Source organism: Eumetopias jubatus, unplaced genomic scaffold (genome assembly GCF_037043125.1).
Source record: "Eumetopias jubatus isolate StellerSeaLion01/CBP00866 unplaced genomic scaffold, mEumJub1_p1.0 scaffold_11, whole genome shotgun sequence".
In the NCBI taxonomy this organism is placed as follows: domain Eukaryota; kingdom Metazoa; phylum Chordata; class Mammalia; order Carnivora; family Otariidae; genus Eumetopias; species Eumetopias jubatus.
The window spans coordinates 4,072,290-4,090,184 of NW_028274817.1; the positions used below are offsets into that span (position 1 = coordinate 4,072,290).

At 44.0% G+C, this 17,895-nt stretch overlaps 1 protein-coding gene across 3 annotated transcripts in view; it reads right to left on the reverse strand.

Annotated features, from left to right (window-relative positions):
• AFF2 (ALF transcription elongation factor 2) overlaps nt 1–17,895 on the reverse strand; it is a 456,177-nt gene that overhangs the window by 65,895 nt on the left and 372,387 nt on the right. The window lies entirely within an intron of this gene.

A 17,895-nucleotide genomic window follows, 5' to 3' on the forward strand; every position in this document is an offset into this window, starting at 1 on the left:
AGGAGAGGGAGAAGCAGGCTCCCCGCCGAGCAGGGAGCCGGACGCGGGGCTCGATCCCAGGACCCCAGGATCATGACCCGAGCCGAAGGCAGCCACTTAACTGACTGAGCCACCCAGGTGCCCCTCGGTTAAATATTTGATGCACGAATGAATGCAAATATATGGAAAAGTGTGTGTTTTGTGAATTAGGTAAGACTGGTGGCTTCGATGACTGACAAAGTAAACCACTAATAAGAGATAATAGGAGTAAGAGTGCCTGTTTATTGAGCAACTGCTTTGTGCCAGGGACTGAGTACTTGACATAAATTACCTCAATCCTTACAGTACTTCTCTGAAGAGATGAGAACAGTGCTGGAACCCAGCTGGACTCAACTGGAGGGAGGGAGTGTATGAGTTTGATGTTGGAGGTGGGCAAGGAAGGCTCCTCAGAGGGTGTATAGCTGGATCCAGCTTCCCAGACACTGAGGCTCAGGTAGCTGAAGTAAGCTTGCCAAGGACCACACAGCTAGTAACTGGAGGAGCTAGTGAGCAAATCCAGGCCTGCCGACACCAGAGCTCTTCCTATTATGCAGAAGGGAGCAACAAAGAGACTGGAGATGCCCTCAGCTCCTTCTTTCCAAGCCCGAAGAAGCACAGTGGCCGCTGAGCAGGCCTATAGTTTATTGTGAAACCCCAAGAAGGCAAAAGTGGCCCTCACTTGTTTCTAATCTGGAAAATCCTCAGGAGATTAAGTGGCCCCAAGCCATACCGAATCGTGAACCCTATGGTACTCTTGGTCCCATAGGATTCATTCTCAGAAGCAAATCCAAACTCCTAGCATTCCACATGGAAGTTTTCAGAGTGGGACTTGGAGAATGTCTTATCCATCCCTCTCACTCGATAGCAGAACAGACTGGGGGCCCATAGAGAAAAGGGACACACTGAGCTGGGGGCATATTTGGGGGGAGAGTGCCAGTCTCTTGGTTCCCAGTGGATTCTGCTACATATTTGCTATCCTGAGGCTAATATTGGCCCAAGGCACATTTCCTGATATCAGCAGTAGTGGCGACAACAGCAAACAAGAGAGGAAGAAAGCCCCAGTTCCATGTCAATAGTAAGGGAATGACAAGCATGGTCGGGTGTAAGGGTGAACGCGATGTGATCCATCGCCACTCCTTTCCTTTTGCAGTGGGTCCTTCTCACAATGGTGTTCGGAGCTGATCCTCCAAGTGTGCTCAGCCAGTCAAAAGATTTGACTTCCTGATGCACTTCCAGAAAGAGAACCCTGCCCCACTCCAAGTGGATACAATGCCTGCAGCAGAATGAAAACATGCATTTCAACCTTCATCTTATTAAGAAACCTGAGGAAAAGCAAAATAATGTACCTTTGCCTTTTGGAGTTGGCATTAATAAATTTATTTCAATGACATCAGTCATTATAGATGATAAAAGTGGTATAAGACATGCAAATTAGAAGATGCTAACTCAGTGTGATTTGTGTTTATATAATGAACGACTAAGGTTACCAATTGATTGGAGAATTATTATTTATAACTGTACCACCCTGATAAATGGGTTATAAGGGCTGTTATAACCCTCACATGTTTTTCTTTTCTCTCTTCAGAAGCAGACATTATTTAAAATATCAATGCGCTACAATAGGCAGATGGTGTGAAATAACTCAGTGTTGGGAACGTACATCACAAACACGGCTTGCAAAGGAATTCTTAAATGCTCATCTTAGCACAACCACTTGTCCAGCGTATGCAGTCTCTGACGACATGAATGAAACCCATGCCGAGTCCCTGTGTGATGTCAGCCAGCAGCAGCTGTGGAAACAGCACTATCTTGGTGGGACCATGAGCCTTGTGCTCTTGAAGCCCCCATCAGCAGGTAAGTGATGAGCAAGATGACAGACATTTCTCCAGTTCCACCGGCTGGAGGCCTCAGATTCCTTGCTTTATTTGTCATGTATGTAGTGGTTTGGGACCAATGCAATTGAAATCTGAACGTGCGGATGCCCGTGCTGAAGGGGGACGGAGGACAGAGCCTTTGGAGACAGGGTGACTCTTAGGGCACAGCCCCTAGTTGGCCCTGGCCATTTGAGGTGAACTGGTTTCTAGGCTGGGGAAGGAACACTGGGGCAGTGGACTCCACACAGGCCACAGTGGTCCAGGCTGGTTCGGGGGCACAGAATGCTCCCGCTAGCCCCCCACTAGTTCCGTTCCAGTGTGTAGAAACAGCAAGTGCCCTGCATGACCCCCACCCCCACCAGGACTTCCCCTTCCGCTCTCGTTCCCCTCTGGCTGAGAGCTGTGGATGTGGAGCGAGGTGACAGGTTTCCCGGATGATTCATAGAACACTCTCTAATGTCTTCTGCAGGCCAGGGACATGTTGAGGCTTGATGCTTTATCCAGCCCTTTGGCCAATGTATGGGGAGAATAATCTCATGTTAGTTTATAGCTTCTTATAGTTTACACATCATTTGGACAAAAAAAAAAAAAAAAAAAAAAACATTCTCCCTCATTCCTTCAAGTCCCTTGAAGTAACCTTGTGAGGGAGCCAGCACAGAGATTATGATCCCGGTTGACCAATGAAGAAGCCGATGCCCCTGCAGGAAACGACCCGAGTTCAAGGCCACCGAGCTAGCATGCAGCAGTGTCAGGATGGCCCGGGTCTGTCTGACGCCTGGCTTCTCATGTCCTAGCTCTGCCTGAGGCTGTGATGCTGCACACCCACTTCGTGCACTGGGCAGGACTCGTTGGGTCAGGTCTGTCTGAAGCTGGCTGGGCGCCCTGGCTGGGAACCTCCAGAACTTTTCCGGGCTACCTATGTCATGGAGGTTTCTTCTTGCCTTTGTTTTTGTAGGTGAGGCAAGGGAATAAAAACACCTGGGTTCTGGGCTGGCCTCCAGCTTAGTGAAGACCAGTGAACCATCTGCAGAAAGCACCCTTCAGTCATGGAATCGGGATGACTGGGGATTCTGCAACCCATAGAAACAGACATTTCTCTCTGGTCTCAGAGAGGCTACTCTAGACAGAGACAGGTGACAAGGGTGCCCAGTGGAATCTGTGCTGCCACATGATGAAAGTACTTGGGTGAATCACAAGTGATGCAAAAAGACGGGGACTCTTGCCTCAGTTACATGACAGCCTAAAGATAATTACGAGATGTCAGGTTTTCTCAGGGCATTAAAAGAGGCAGTATTACTTTTCATTTGAAGAAATCGGATTGAGTACAGCAGAGATGGGATTTCATTTCGTATATCTTCATTAATGGAGTGCTGCTCTTTAAAGAGAAATGTTAACTGAAGGGAAACCAGAAACTACTTTTATTGCTCAGATGGAAATAAAGACCTGGGTAGACTGGCTATGCATCAGCTTGTAATCAACAGTGAATCATAAAGATTCATGCTAAAAGACTTGCAATTGTAATCTAATTAGTTTTCTTACTGTTTGGAGAGATTAATTTAGAGCTAGCACAAGAAATGCAGAATGGTACATGTCTAGATCTGTCAGCTCCTATCTCCAGTCTGGGAGAACTTGAAGATTAAATCTCAATGCCACAATGCCAACGATGACCCGAGTAGAAAAATGTGTAAGGTATGTGGCTCTGGCCATCATCGGACTCATCGAGTGGAGGAGGAGCCTGGTGTCCCGGCGAGAATCCCAGGTGGGGAACCCAAGAGACTCTGTGTCGGGTTCTCAACTACTACTCAATAACCTTTCTAAGCCTCAGTTTTATCATCTGCAGAAAGAGAACGAGGCCTTGTGGATTTGCTGAACCGAGTAGAGAAGATGCACGTAGGATGAGTGGTGCCCAGCAGGAGCTCAGTATAGACAGTAATTATTGCCGCAATCACTTTCAGAAGGCTGGCAGGTCTGCAGAGACTGTAACAAAGGATAAAAGCATCTGATAGCAGGAAATGCCACGGGAGCCTGCCTCTGTGCGCCATCTTGGAATCCTGGAGTCTGTACGGGCTCTCCAACGCAGGCCCGTTCTTTTGTCTACTCTGTCTCCCAATAATTCATCCAGCATTTCCGAAACTATTTTGAAAGACATCCTGGGATGTCTCCCAAATTTGTTACTGACAAATGATCTTGGGTGGCACCTTCCCAGTCTGTGGCTAAATGAACCCAAGAAGCACTAATTGCTTTGAAGTTAATAAAGACTCTATTGGCTTCAAATAATTGGTGTTTGTTTGGCTGCTATGATTATAGTTATCACACACTCTCTACATAATGTAAGCTGGCAGAAGTTTCTACCTTTTACAAGTTTTAAATCCCAATAGAATTGACAGAAAAAGCTATAACCACAAATTGGTTTGCAATTTTCCTCTTTCTTCCTAGCAAGTCCTGTATGGTTATATTATGAACCTTGCTTCACACAAACTGCTTGTGACTTTTATGGCCCTTTTGTGATCTAAATGGCTATCTCATAAGATATTCCATTGCAGCTTCTTTTTCAATTGCTTTTACTGCGAAATGCCCTTGTGGAGAGTTCTGGGGACCATTTCACACTCTTATGGTATTGATTTGCTAAACCTGATGATAGGTTTATATTTAAGATACAGTCTTGTATATAAATAGAGTGGGAAGCTTATGAAAAACAGAGCCAAGGCGTCCATGGAGGGGATTTTGGATACCATCTGAATGTTCTGGAAGACAAGGAAAACCCCTAATTATCTCTGCATTCATCTCATAAACTCAGTACATGGCAATGCCATGTGAACACTGGAAATTCTTACCCGATATTATGACGCTCAAATGAAGTCCAAGTTAACAGTGAATACATAAAAACATGATAATATTATTTTTCAGCCTACTAAAGTAGGGAGTCTGGCGGTGCTTTCGTCATTAACATTTTTCATGACCCTCCATGAAAGAAGCCAACATCTGGCTGGGACGCAGAATGCACGGTATCTCTTTGCCTGTGACTGAATCGCTGTTCAGTGTTCAAAATCAGAACCAAATGCAAGAGACTAGCTGGAGGCCCTTCACCTCGAGTCCAGCCTTCATTTGGCTTCACGTGCGTCCTGCAGGCTGCAGTGTAACGAGAATGAGGCTGAGCACGAGTCCTGGCAAGAAGTGAAAGAGAAGAGGTTTCTGGGAAAACCTGTAAGACAGAGGGAGGCAGGCAGAGTGAAGAAGAAAGAGAAAATGTGATGACAGAGACAAAGGCGAGAGAAAAAAGTAGAAAGAGAAGAATGATTTGTGGTAACAGAGTTACTTATTGAAAGAGGAAGATGATGGAACTTATCGGTCTGGCTGGTGTAAGGTCTCTGCCAAGACATAACTCCCGCCTTGAACCCAGCCCCAGCTGTACTCCCTCTTGTGCAAGATTTCCAGCCACAGCGTTAGTAGCTTTACTATATGTCCATGTTCAAGGTCCCAGTTTCTTTTCCTTCCGGAATCTATCGGTTCTCTGGATAAATTGAAAAGTGTAAGCCTTGGGCATACTGTAAAAAAAAAAAAATCCTAACGTTACTCGAAGTGGAACCGAAAGGTAAACCGATGGTTGGAATTCATAAAACAAAACAAAACAAAACAAAACAAAACAAAAAAACCCCCCTCAACCACAATCAGTAGAGGAAATGAGGCCTTACGTCTCAGGGTTGGAGAATCTTAAATTATCAGGGAAGAAACAGAGCTGGGAGGAAGGCATCAGCCGAATGCTTTTTAGATTTTTCAATTAGAGCATCAGGGAAGAATTCATAAGCTGTGCTTTCCATGTGACATCGAGGCTTTTATTCTAAGAGGTCACCCAAATAGATCCACCAATAAGCTTCCATTTGAGTGACAAAAATCAATGAATATGGATTGAAGTGGGGTGGGCAAGGTTCAACTGCCGGGAAAATGGCGAGGAGGTCATTGCAATTTGGCGATGCTTTGATGTGGGAGAGAGTGGATTGCTGCGAACACCAGCAAGATGGACTCGACCACATATCCTCTATAATTATGAGCTATAAATTCCACTTTGCGTTCTCCATATGCTCCGTCTTCATTTAGAAACGATGGCATTCATGGCCGCTTCCACCTCGGCTCTGCAAGGAAATTGATTTCCCCACAGATACTCAACAAAAGCGACTCCTATGAACTTTAAAGACTTCCCTTTCTGCTTTGCATAGGAAAGGTGATGTGACTTGGGGAGGGCGTCTCCCTCCTGAGCTATAAGCACCATTTGGACAATGTTAGTAGCAAGGAGCTCATGCACCCAGTGCGATGCAGAGTTTCTACCCAGCCTTCTTGTTTTCAGAAGAGACCGAGTAAATAGAATTGCCAGGCTTTGATGTGGCGAGGCTGTTTTTGGCAGAGAACACCAACGCATATTTTGTTATTTTCTTTTATGACACAGCAAGCTTAGAACTCAAATGGAACTCGCAGTACAGCCTTGATGCTTCCCCACCTCCCAACTTACTCTTTGCATGGTGCGCAGAACATGGGAAGCAGTAGAGCTGCCAGACAAGGCAAGGAAAATAACTAGAAATACCGGATCGGCTGAACTGTGCCTTGCTTTGGGGGCAAATGCTCCAAGAACCTGCATCCAGCAGACTCAGCAGATGTTTATTCAGCAATTGCCATATGCCAGGGATTTTTATACACATTATTGGAGGCATTCTCCCATTTTAGAAATAAGGAAACTAAGGCTGAGAAAAGTTAAGGAAATTGCCCAAGGCCACAAAGCTAGCTAGGTTTCCAATCCCAGTCTTCTGACACCAGGTCCAGAGCTCTTGCCACTGAACCCAGCCGGTGGGCTTTCCAATACAGGGACCAACATCACGGCAGACACGTGGACAGCTACACTATTCCAAGGGCCTTACACATCATCAACACATTTATTCTCCGTCGCACCCTGTGGAGCAGGTTCTATCATTATCCCCATTTTCCAGATGAGGAGAAGGAGGCAAAGAGAAGTGAGACAAATCTGCCCAAGCTGCCTGGTGGGGAAGGGCAGCGCCGGGATTTGAATGGACACTACAGCCTGTGCTCGTGACTTCTCCACACGGTGCCTCCTTCACCCGGGCTCTCTGGAAGCCCCTCAGAGAGGGCATGGACTCCTGAGGCCAGGGCCAACAGCCAGAAATGTGCTGTGCAAGTGACCTCTAGCATCCCTTGGGACAAGTGTGTGTGTGTGTGACGCCCTGTGGAGATGCTATCCCAAAGGCTGGAGGTTGCCTTCACTATTTCTTGCATCCATTCATCGAAACAAATATTAAATGCCTACCGTGTGCTAGACACTGACTCTCTATAAATTGGTTACAGAGCTCAAGTTATTTTTCTATTTTTTCTAGTCTTCTCTAAACATAGAGATGACAACAACGTGTCCTTATGAAGCTATCTTTAAAATTTGCCCGGGTGGTGCAGTCAGTTAAGCGTCCAACTCTTGATCTCCACCCAGGTTTTGATCTCAGGGTCGTGAGTTCAAGCCCTGCGTTGGGCTCTAAAAAAAACTGGAATAAAACAGCTAGATATTCTCAGATTTCTCCCTACGGCTGCTCAATGACAGGAAGCTGCACATTAACAGAAAGGATTCATAGATTAGACAAGATCAGAGCTGCCTAGAGCCTCAGAGCTCATGCTGTTCCCGCTTTCATTTGATTGAGGGGGCAACGGGGGTCAGCTGGACAGCAGCTTTGAAAAGCAAATTGTTAAAATGATTCCATCTAGTACCACACAGATCTACTTTTTATCACTGTCTGGGCAATGGTTGGATTTGGGGGCGTGTGCATCCCTTCTGGAGTAGATCTGGCTGGGTTGTTTGGTGATATTCAGCCTATGAAGACCCTCTTGGTAACACCTGACACAGACGAAGAGCATAGCCTTTAGACCTCAGCGGAAGCTGTACCAGCCCGCATTACGCAAAGGTTGCTGGAGCCAGCAGGATTTGTGTGTGTGTGTGTGTGTGTGTGTGTGTGTGTGTGTGTGTGTGTGTGTGTGTGTGTCTGGTGGTGGGGGGGGTTGTGGGGGCTTGGCTTGATTCTAACATTTAAAAAAATTATTCTGTATCCCACTTAGGTTGGCATCTATCTGGAAGGGGAAGCATCTGTATATATGACCCCGCCCACACCACCCTGCAACTAAACTCTAATGCCCCTGTGGGCGGGTGCTGGCATCCCCACTTCGGCATCGCCTATGGTGTCTTGCAGAGTAGAGGCTCAACACATTTCCATTCAAGTGCATCAAATCATACAGAATGCTTTCCCTGGGCGAGGGAGTAGCTATCCAAATGATCTCCATTTTCACCATCCCATAAAAATCAAGCACTGTTCATCTAGACGGAAGGCATGACATACAGGTCAGAACTCTGAAGCCAAACAGGTTTGCCTTTAGTGACAGAGATGTTTGCTAAAAGTACACACAGGCAACACATAAACACACGTATGTGATAGTGTGTCGTGTTTTTGTTTTTTCTTTTACAACTCTCACTATTCTCTTTGCATTAGTTGGTGGGTTTAATCATGGTTGTTGGTTATTAATTAGGCCCCTGAAGCAAATAAAAGTGCATGCTGTAGAGTTTCTGTTTTGAGTTCCCACAGTTGCCCTTCTACCTTAAGAGGATTTGAGGCTTAACCATCTGTAGAAAGGTGAGATTCAATTCACTTTCTATAGAAAAACCTAAAATACGGGGGTTGTTTCTAATGTTATTCTATCTACTGTCAATAGCGCTGAAGTCTTAAATATAATTAGGCCCCTTTAGCTGCTGGCGATTGCCAAAGTCTAAGCTGTGGCTCCCTTTTGACATAGCCCACTTTCTCCACCGAAGATAACCAGCCCAGAGAATCACCCCTAACCTCCTTTTTCTGTAACAAATCCACGCAGACAGTCCTCCTTCTAAGGTCTAGATACGCACCAGCCTCATAAACACATGCAGTCAGATAAGCTTTTGGTTGACTTTAGAAAGTGATTTGGGACCCTGTTGAGAGGAGTGTGTGGTACATGGCAGATTCCCTGGCAGAGAATAAAACCCTTCTAGGCAGAGGCTATATACATCCTACAAAGCAAGTAATTGTGTGTTTTCCTAGGAGTTGAAGTATTTTTCGATTCCCTACGCTCTATCTGTGGGACCTTGTTCAACTCTGCTAATGCACACTGCGATTTTTCACATATGCCCATATTTGATCTGTCACACATGCTTTGTTTTTACTTACTAGTAAGTTAGACATGGTTTGCTGCGTTTCAGTTTCCAAATTTCAGCAAACAGCAGTAGAGTTTACTATTCATGCACTTAGATCTCACATCATAAAGCTGACCTTGGAAGTCATTTATTTATTGGGAAGCCACCTTTTAACAAGGTGCTTTTGGCAATTCAGGGACAAGACCCCTTGTGCCAGGCATCTAGGCCTATAAGGTGCAAAAGTAAACAATTTAATCCTCAAATCTACAAGGTCTGATAAAAGCTGTCGGTAATTGTATCAAACCATAATTTCGTCTATTACATATGTGTCGTCGTGGTACGTATTTGGTTTTGAGGCATAAACTCCCCAGAGTTGTTGGTGTGTGAATGGAATGATTTGTTTCATTATCTCAGAAATGTCTCTGTGCTTTATAAGGGGCACCTGTGTAACAATGAGGACGGTGAGGGCCAAAGGACATTAATGCACGAAGAGTGCCAGCCAATTGCTTTGCTCTGGCTTCAAAATCTGTCAGTGAAATCTGGCAGAGTCATGTGCTTTCCATAATACACTTGTTCCCCCGCCCGTGGCTGTTGGCTCCCCGCAAGCCAATGAGCTGTTCGGAGTTTGAAGCAAGAGACTATACCTTGGCCAAGAGGAAGCAGGGTAATGAATAATGAATGCCCTCTCCCTTTTGCTGGTGGGGAGGGAGAGGGATGGGAGGGCTCTTCACAGATGACTGACTCTGAGTGGTGGGCAGAAGACTGGAGAACAGAGATGGTAAGTGGGCAATGATTTAGAATCAAGTGTTGGTGGGGCGCCTGGGTGGCTCAGTCAGTTGAGCGTGCAACTCTTGTTTTCGGCTCAGGTCATGATCTCTGGGTCATGAGATCGAGCTACATCAGGCTCCGTGCTCAGTGGGGAGCCTGCTTGAGGATTCTCTCTCTCCCTCTCCCTCTGTCTCTCCCCCCTACTCTCTTAACCTCTCTCCAATACATACATACATACATACATACATACATACATACATAAAAGCTTTAAAAAAAAGAATCAAGTGTTGGTCTTTTGCTGGGAACATCCTATTAACTGGGAAGAGGGCAGGGATGTCTGATTGCCTATTAAGAAATAGCACTGGGGTCTCTGAACCCCGTTGGCAAAGTCATTCCAGTATCTGAAGAGACAAAGGGAGGGAAAAGAAAGTCTTTAGATAGGAACTACTTTCCATTTTGTCTTCTTTTTCCAGAGAATGCAAGAGAGTAAGATGAAGCAGATTCACTAAATTCCCCAAAACCAAAACGATACTCCATGAGGACCAAATGGTACAGCATTTGAATTATTCTTTAGCCACAAATTAGCACCTTTTAAGAGCTTCATGTTTTTGAGCCACTGATTTTTGATAAAGCCTGATTGGCAAATGTGAGAACAGATGTAGGTGTGCCAGATGGTTTTTCCAGACTTACTCAGGTTTAACTGCCAGACTTTGGGCCAACTAAAGCTGAGAAAATTAAAGAAATAATTTATTCTCTTTCTCCTGACTCTGGGGACCGTTCCCTCCGTGCCCCCCAGTTCCTGTACTGGTGTGCGCTGACATCCATTTGGGAGAGAATCACTTATTCAACTTCCCGAAATACACCGAAAGAGGGAAAACAGCAAATAGTTTCAAAAAATGAAAAGATGCTGAAAAATAGTAAAAATGCCAATTATCAGTTATCCAAGATTTTATGAGAAAACACTTGATTCCTTTGAGCCAAACAGTGTTTACAGTTGCAGCAACGAAAATTCTAATTTTGTGCTCTAATGAACACAAAACAATCCATACTCAACCTTGGCAAAACTTATAATGACTGTGTAATTGAAGTGACTTTGTCATATTAAAATATTTCATAAAATTACAGGAAACTGCCAAGAAGTAAGAATACAGACTGGGAAGCCTTGGATATATGGTACAATAGCCACACTGTCCCATTTTCTAAGTAGAATGAATCGGTTTACAGAATTAAAGAACACCATTCATACTAACACCAGCTTACCAAGCCATACGATGTGAGATGCTTTTGAGAAGGATCCACATGATGTTGTCATTTTATTCTAAGCATTAAATATCAAGTCGTAATTTACTTTTGTTGATATCTCCAATATACTTAAAATGCTATGAAATTCTTCCTCAGTAGACATTTGGAATGTAAAAAAGGGAAGGCTTTCCCGTTTTCCTGGTGACAGTCCTTGGTCAGAGTCAACTCACAGGTCTCACCCACCATAGAGGCTCTGGGGAATCCCAGACTCCAGCATGGTTGTAAGAAAAATTGAAATCACAGTGATTCATGAATGTAAATGCACAGATTTGGAGAGAACCTTGATTCCACCCTGGTTCAGAGACTTTTGGATAGATTCAAGGCCCAATTCCCAATCCCATCCTCTCGGGGCTCTTGAATTTAGAATTGGAAATATCCACTTCTGTACTGAGCAAAGGTTTTTGTCTTGTGTCCCATAGGCAAAGTCCAAATACTGGCTCAAGGGCTGCCTTCTAAAACTAAGAGGCAGTGTCTATACAAGTCAAGTGAGGTTAAAAAAATGTGTAAATGGGACCCAGCATAGCCAAAGAAATCTCGGAAAAGAACAGAGTTGGAGGAATCACACTTTCTAATTTCAAAACTTACTACAAAGCTATAGTTATCAAGACAGTGTGGTATTAAAATAAGGATAGATACATAGATGAGTGGAACAGAAATAAGAGCCCAGCCATAAACTCTCACACTTAGGATCAACTGATTTTTGACAAAGGCCTCAAGACAATTCAATAGGGAAAGAATAATAGTCTTTACAGCAAATGATGCTGGGGCAACTGGATTTCTACATGCAAAAGAATGAAGTTGGACGTTCACCTTGGACCATACATAAAAATCAGCTCAAAATGGATCAAAACCCTAAAAATAAGACCTAAGAACTAAAACTCCTGGAAGGAATCATAGGTGCAGACCTTCATGATATGACAACTAAAGCACAAGGAACAAAAGAAAAACAGCAGATACACTGGATTTCATCAAAATCAGAGACTGTTGTGCCTTGAAGTACATCATCGAGAAAGTGAAAAGAACAACCCACAGAATAGGAGAAAAATTTTGCAGATCATATGTCTGATAAGGGACTTGTAGCTGGAACATATAAAGAATTACTACAAATAAATAATAAAAAGACACAGGACCTGAACAGATATTTCTCCAAAGATATAAAGTTGGTCAATAAGCACGTGAAAAGATGCTTAACATCATTAGGTAAATGCAAATCAAAACCACAGTAAGTTCTCACTTCACACCTGCTAGCATGGCAATAATCAAAAGACAGATAATAACCAGCGTGGGTGATGTTGTCAAACAAATGGGAGGCCTCATATACCACTGGTGAGAATGTGAATGGAGCAGCCAGTCTAGAACAGTCTGGCAGGTTCTCAAAAGGCTGAACACAGAGTTACCATATGACCCAGCAACTCCACCCCTAAGTATATACCTAAAAGCGCTGAACAATATATGTTCACACAAAAACTTGTGCACCCATGTTCACAGCAGCATTGTTCACAATACCCAAAAGGTGAAAACAACCTAAATGTCCATCAGTTGACGAACGGACAAACATGATGTGGTCTAGGCATAAGATGCAATAGTATTACTCAGCCATAAAGAGGAGTTAAGTACTGATTCATGCCACAGCCTGGATGAATTTTGAATCTGTCATGCTAAGTAAGGGAAGCTGGACACTGAAGACCACACTTCTGTGGAATGCCCAGAAGAGACAAATCCACAGATACAGAGTGGTAGGGGCTGTGTAGAGGGAAGAACGGGGAGTGACGGCTCAATGAGCTCAGGGTTTCCTTCTGGGGTGATGGAAATGTTCTGAAGTTGATTGTGGTGACTGTTGCACAGATCTGCGAATATGCTCAAACCCACTGAACTGTACACCTTAAATCAGCAAACTGTATGTTATGTGAATCATATCTCAAAATAGCTATTCTTAAAAATTGTGCTATCATCTCCAAAACCCCACTTTACATGTCTACTTTTAGAAAGTTTTAAGAGAGGGACAGACATTACAGGGGATGCTGTATTCGTATTTAGCTGATTCATTAGACCATAATTCCAATTTTCCAGTTCATGTTACCTGCCTCCATTGTGGCTGTGGCTTGAGGACTCTCTTCTCAGGACCACTGCCTGCTGATTCAGACTAGTGGCCCCTTGATGGCCCCCTTGGCAGGCTGGTGAACCTCCCAGGTTGTGCCTCAGGGGCTCCACATACCAACAGTAGGTTGGCTTAAGAGACTTCTGTTTCTGGCTCAGGGGGCTGCCCCCAAATGAGAATGCCTTTGCTTAACCCACTGATGAGTTGACATCATTAATGCAACCCAGCTTTACTTACTGCAGCATATCTCAAAGTAGATTCTGAGATTCCATAGACAAAAGCCTTCTAGGTCAGATGAGCCTGGGAAGCACTGCAGTAAACTACATATCGCCCTCTAGAGATGCATGATGTACATTAGAATATTCAGGGTTCAAAGTCGACTTAGAAGAAAACTTTTGTAACCCCCCATTTCCCATATGTATTTGACTTTTCTTCACCATACACCCTCATCCATGTACATATGCCTGTTTTGTCTCCTGAACAGCACCTATTAACATCCTTCAGGACACTCTTCATGGACCACACTTTGGGAAAAGCTAACTTAGCCCATCCAATTAGCTGAAGGAAGAGAGAATCGTGACCTTGAAGCTAAACCGTAAAAAAAAAAAAAAAAAAAAATGAACATGGAGGCACAACACTCAAATCCCTAGAATAATGATTCTTGACCTTTTCCACATCTTGGTCCACATAGGAAAGGACTAGAATAGTGTGGTTTGCAGTCAGGAGACCCCGGGGCTCCTGGACCCTGCCACCCCAAGCTTTACAAGGATCAGTATATCTGCATTTCTGTCATCTGTGCCCCTAAGAAGTTGCAGGGAAATTCTGCTCTAGACAAACTACCGCAAAACCAGCCTCATTCAATTCTTTTCATGTTTGGAGAGTGCGCAAACTGTGGAGGTGATACCCGACTTCTCTGGACGTCGGAGTATCTGTACGTGGTATCGCCATGTTTCTCCCGTCTCTGTGAGACTGGCTATAGTTTTCTTGAGGTGGGAGGAAGCAGGTAGAGCAAAGGGGTGATTGAACATCAAACTGCTAAATCCAGGAACAGAACCAGATACTCTGAGGAATCCGACTGGGCATGTTTACATCTAAGCACCTGGAACTTTTTCCCATCTTTATTGAGATATAATTGACATATAATGTTGTGTAAGTGAAGGTGTACAACAACATGATGATTTGATAGACTATATTGCAAACTGGATACTACAACAAGCTCAGTTAACACATCCATCACCTCACATAGTTACAATTTGTGTGTGTGGTGAGAACTTTTAAGATCTAATCTTTTAGCAGCTCAGGTATACAATATGGCATTATTTACCACAGTCGCCGTGCTATGCATTAGGTCCCCAGAACTTATTCATCTTCTAAGTGGAAGTTTGTACCCTTTGACCACCTTCACCCATTTCCCCATGCCCCCTCCCCTGACAAGTACCAATCTACTCTGTTTCTATGAGTTTGGGTTTTATTAGATTTCAAATATACAAGTGAGCTCACATGGTATTTGACTTTGTCTGTCTTATTTCACTTAGTATAATCACCTCAAGGTTCATCCATGTTGTCGCAAATGGCAGAAATTCCTTCTGTTTTTTTTTGTGGCTGAATAATATTCCATCTTATATCACATTTTCTTTACTCATCTTGGCTGTTCCCATGCCTTGGCTCTCGTGAATAATGCTGCAATGAACACGGGGGTACAGCTATGTCTTTGAGATGGTGATTTCACTTCCTTCACATATATTCCTAGAAGTGGGATTGCTGGATCATACGGTAGTTCCATTTTTAACTTTTGGGGGGGCCTCCGTACTGTTTTTCATAGTGGTCACACTGATGTACACTCCCAACAACAGCACACAAGGGTTCCCTTTTCGCCACACCTTTGTTATCTGTTTTTTTTTTTTTTATAAGAGAACACTATGGTCTTTTATCTGTTTTTTTTTTTTTTAATAAGAGAACACTATGAATGGTTCTCATCGTGCTATTTGCACAGGAATCTTGGTTACTCAGAACTTCTAGGTGCTTTGCTCCGGTTAGTGAATCGCTGGTGGCTGAGTCATGGAAGAAGGATTAGATTATACCTGGCATTGTTTCTTGTCAAGCGTATTCACTCTCTCCTAATTCCTCAAAAATCATTCTCCCTACATTTGATAGTTCTGTTAACCAAATCAGTTTGATTAACCAGAGCACTTCTTTCCCCAGGCCTGTCAAATATCAAAAGCAGAAATACAACTTTATTTTTTTTTTAAACATGGAGATTTTGTTTTTATCGTTCATTGGCTGCATTATTCTTGTTTGGGGGAATCTGAGGTATATTTATGATTTTTTGCAGCAGTAAAAATTATTTTAAAAATCAGATTTCAGAAGGTTTCACAATATACTTTCACCTGAAAGACAAATCCAATTCGACATGAGGTTTCATTACAAGGAAACTGTTACATGTGATGACACTGGTTATTGAAAATTGAAATGAAGTGAGGGGAAGCTCACACCAACATGTATGAGATTCTGCTTTCTTTGAATGACACAAAGAACTCAATATATCTAATCATCTCTGTTATGTGCACTGGGGAACTGAGCTCCTGTAATATTGCACAGGGTTCCTTCTTGACTGCTGGAAACCCAAGTACTAAGCTAGACGCTGCTGACATCAGTACTTAAAAAGCTTTGTGTGCCTGTTGGATCATGGGAATCGTTTTACTTTCCCTCTCTTGGTTAAAGTAAATAATAGTACTAATCTGGGCACGAAACTCATAAAAGAAGGGTGCCAACCAGTCAGCACAGACCAGCCGTTTGGCTTTTACTCTCAGTGCCTGAATGATTTCGAACTCGGTGGTAGGCATTAGGCACATCATCTCTGATCAAGTTTTCTTGTGCTCTGATGAGTGGCCTAAGCACTGAGACTTTTAACAGGAGCACAACAGGGGGAATCGTCTCTCTCCTGCCTACTTAGGTTTTGCCCAAGAAACCAGAGGACTACTGCCTCTCAGGGGATGAGCATCCCCTCTGCTCTGTTTCCCTCTCTTGTGCATTAAACGATTCTTTCTGGCTTCCCCCACCCAACTCTTCTGCCTTCATGAATCAAATCCGCTTTCAAGGACCTTTCCTCCAGCCTTCAGAGTCAATGTCACTCCAGGGTACCAGAGTCCCCCAATGTGCGGCTTCTCTATCAGTTTCCTCCTTCCTTTCTTCTGTCCTAGAGGCTCAATGTATTCCATCTATACTATTCTCAATTTCCACTTGGGGGAGGAGTTCGAGAGCTGGGGTACATTTCTGAATTGGGGTCTTCTGGTTAGTTGTGCTGCACTGTGCCATCAAGATAACTCTGGATTCCTTTTACAGTTAACAAAGTCAACAAGTGGGAAATGACTGATAGATGCACCATGCCTACAAAGGTAGCATGACAGCTTCAATACACAGTACCACCCTCCTCTGTCCATAGTTCTGCCCTGTCGTCCACCCAGGATCTTTGAGGACTTAAATCATTACACAAAATGGTTTTCTGGTAAGCATCTGAAGTAAAAACTACAGGGAGTCCGGCCACGACTAATAAAACGTTTCATAAGCATGTTAAAAGCTACAACTTGATTACTGACCTGTTAGCCAGTAAGTCCCCAACACAATTCAAAGTCAATTTCCCTATGTCCAGTTATTCTACCCGGCCTGAAGGATTGCTACTGAACGTGCTGCCTGGAGGAATGGAAAGATTGGGAACCGGAACAGTGCGTGCCCCTGGCACCAGAAAATTCTGTCCCGTAGAAAGTCTCCTCCAGAGGTGATTTTCCAATAAAATCGGCCTCGATTATTGCAAGCACAAGAGCAATCCCAGAGGGAGGAGATCAGGCAATTCAATTCTAGGAAATGCCGTATGAGGCAAAATTTACCTTGTAGCGGTGTTATTTCCTAAAACCTGGTCTTGTGTTTTTGGTTTCTTTCATACATATCGATATAAAGTGAGGGAAACTGTTTCAATGCCATCACTGAGATGTGACCAAAGAACGTAATGACAGTACTTACATATTCATGAAATTAACATGAAACGAAGGAAAGCTTGTTTACTTTTACCCCTTCTCAGAGTTACTGCCTACACTCTCGTGGCTTGAAATGTCTGTTAATCTGTGTGTCAAGCCTGGCTGAAGGACCAGCGGAGCCAACCAACTCCTGGGATGATCGGTCCGTGGGGAAAGTTACCAAAAGCTTCTTCACGCTGTGCCAGTGAAGCATGGTGGGAAGGAGGAAGGGGAGATGGGTGGAGCATGGTGGGAAGGGGAGATCAGGGGCTTCTCAGGCTCCCAGCTCTGAGGAAGAGGGCAAGTGCAGGTGTTTTGGCACTGGCTGCTGTATGTCCCATCCTGCTAATTTCTGAGCATCAGGATGGCCTTCCAAAAATAGGAAATAGCACGTGTTGTCAGCTGTTAGTTTAATAACCTTTCTGTTTTCTTGTCCCATAGTGACAAAAATGTGCCTTCTGTCATTCTTGAAAATGCTTAATGACATCTAATGCAGTCGCCCGTGCATAACCCCAACCCATAGGAAGGCCGACATCTTTACCCCTGTGCCCTACCTTCAAAAGCAAGAGTGGGAAGATACCCTGAGTAGGAAGGTGGGTATAGACCAGAGGAAGGAATCATCCA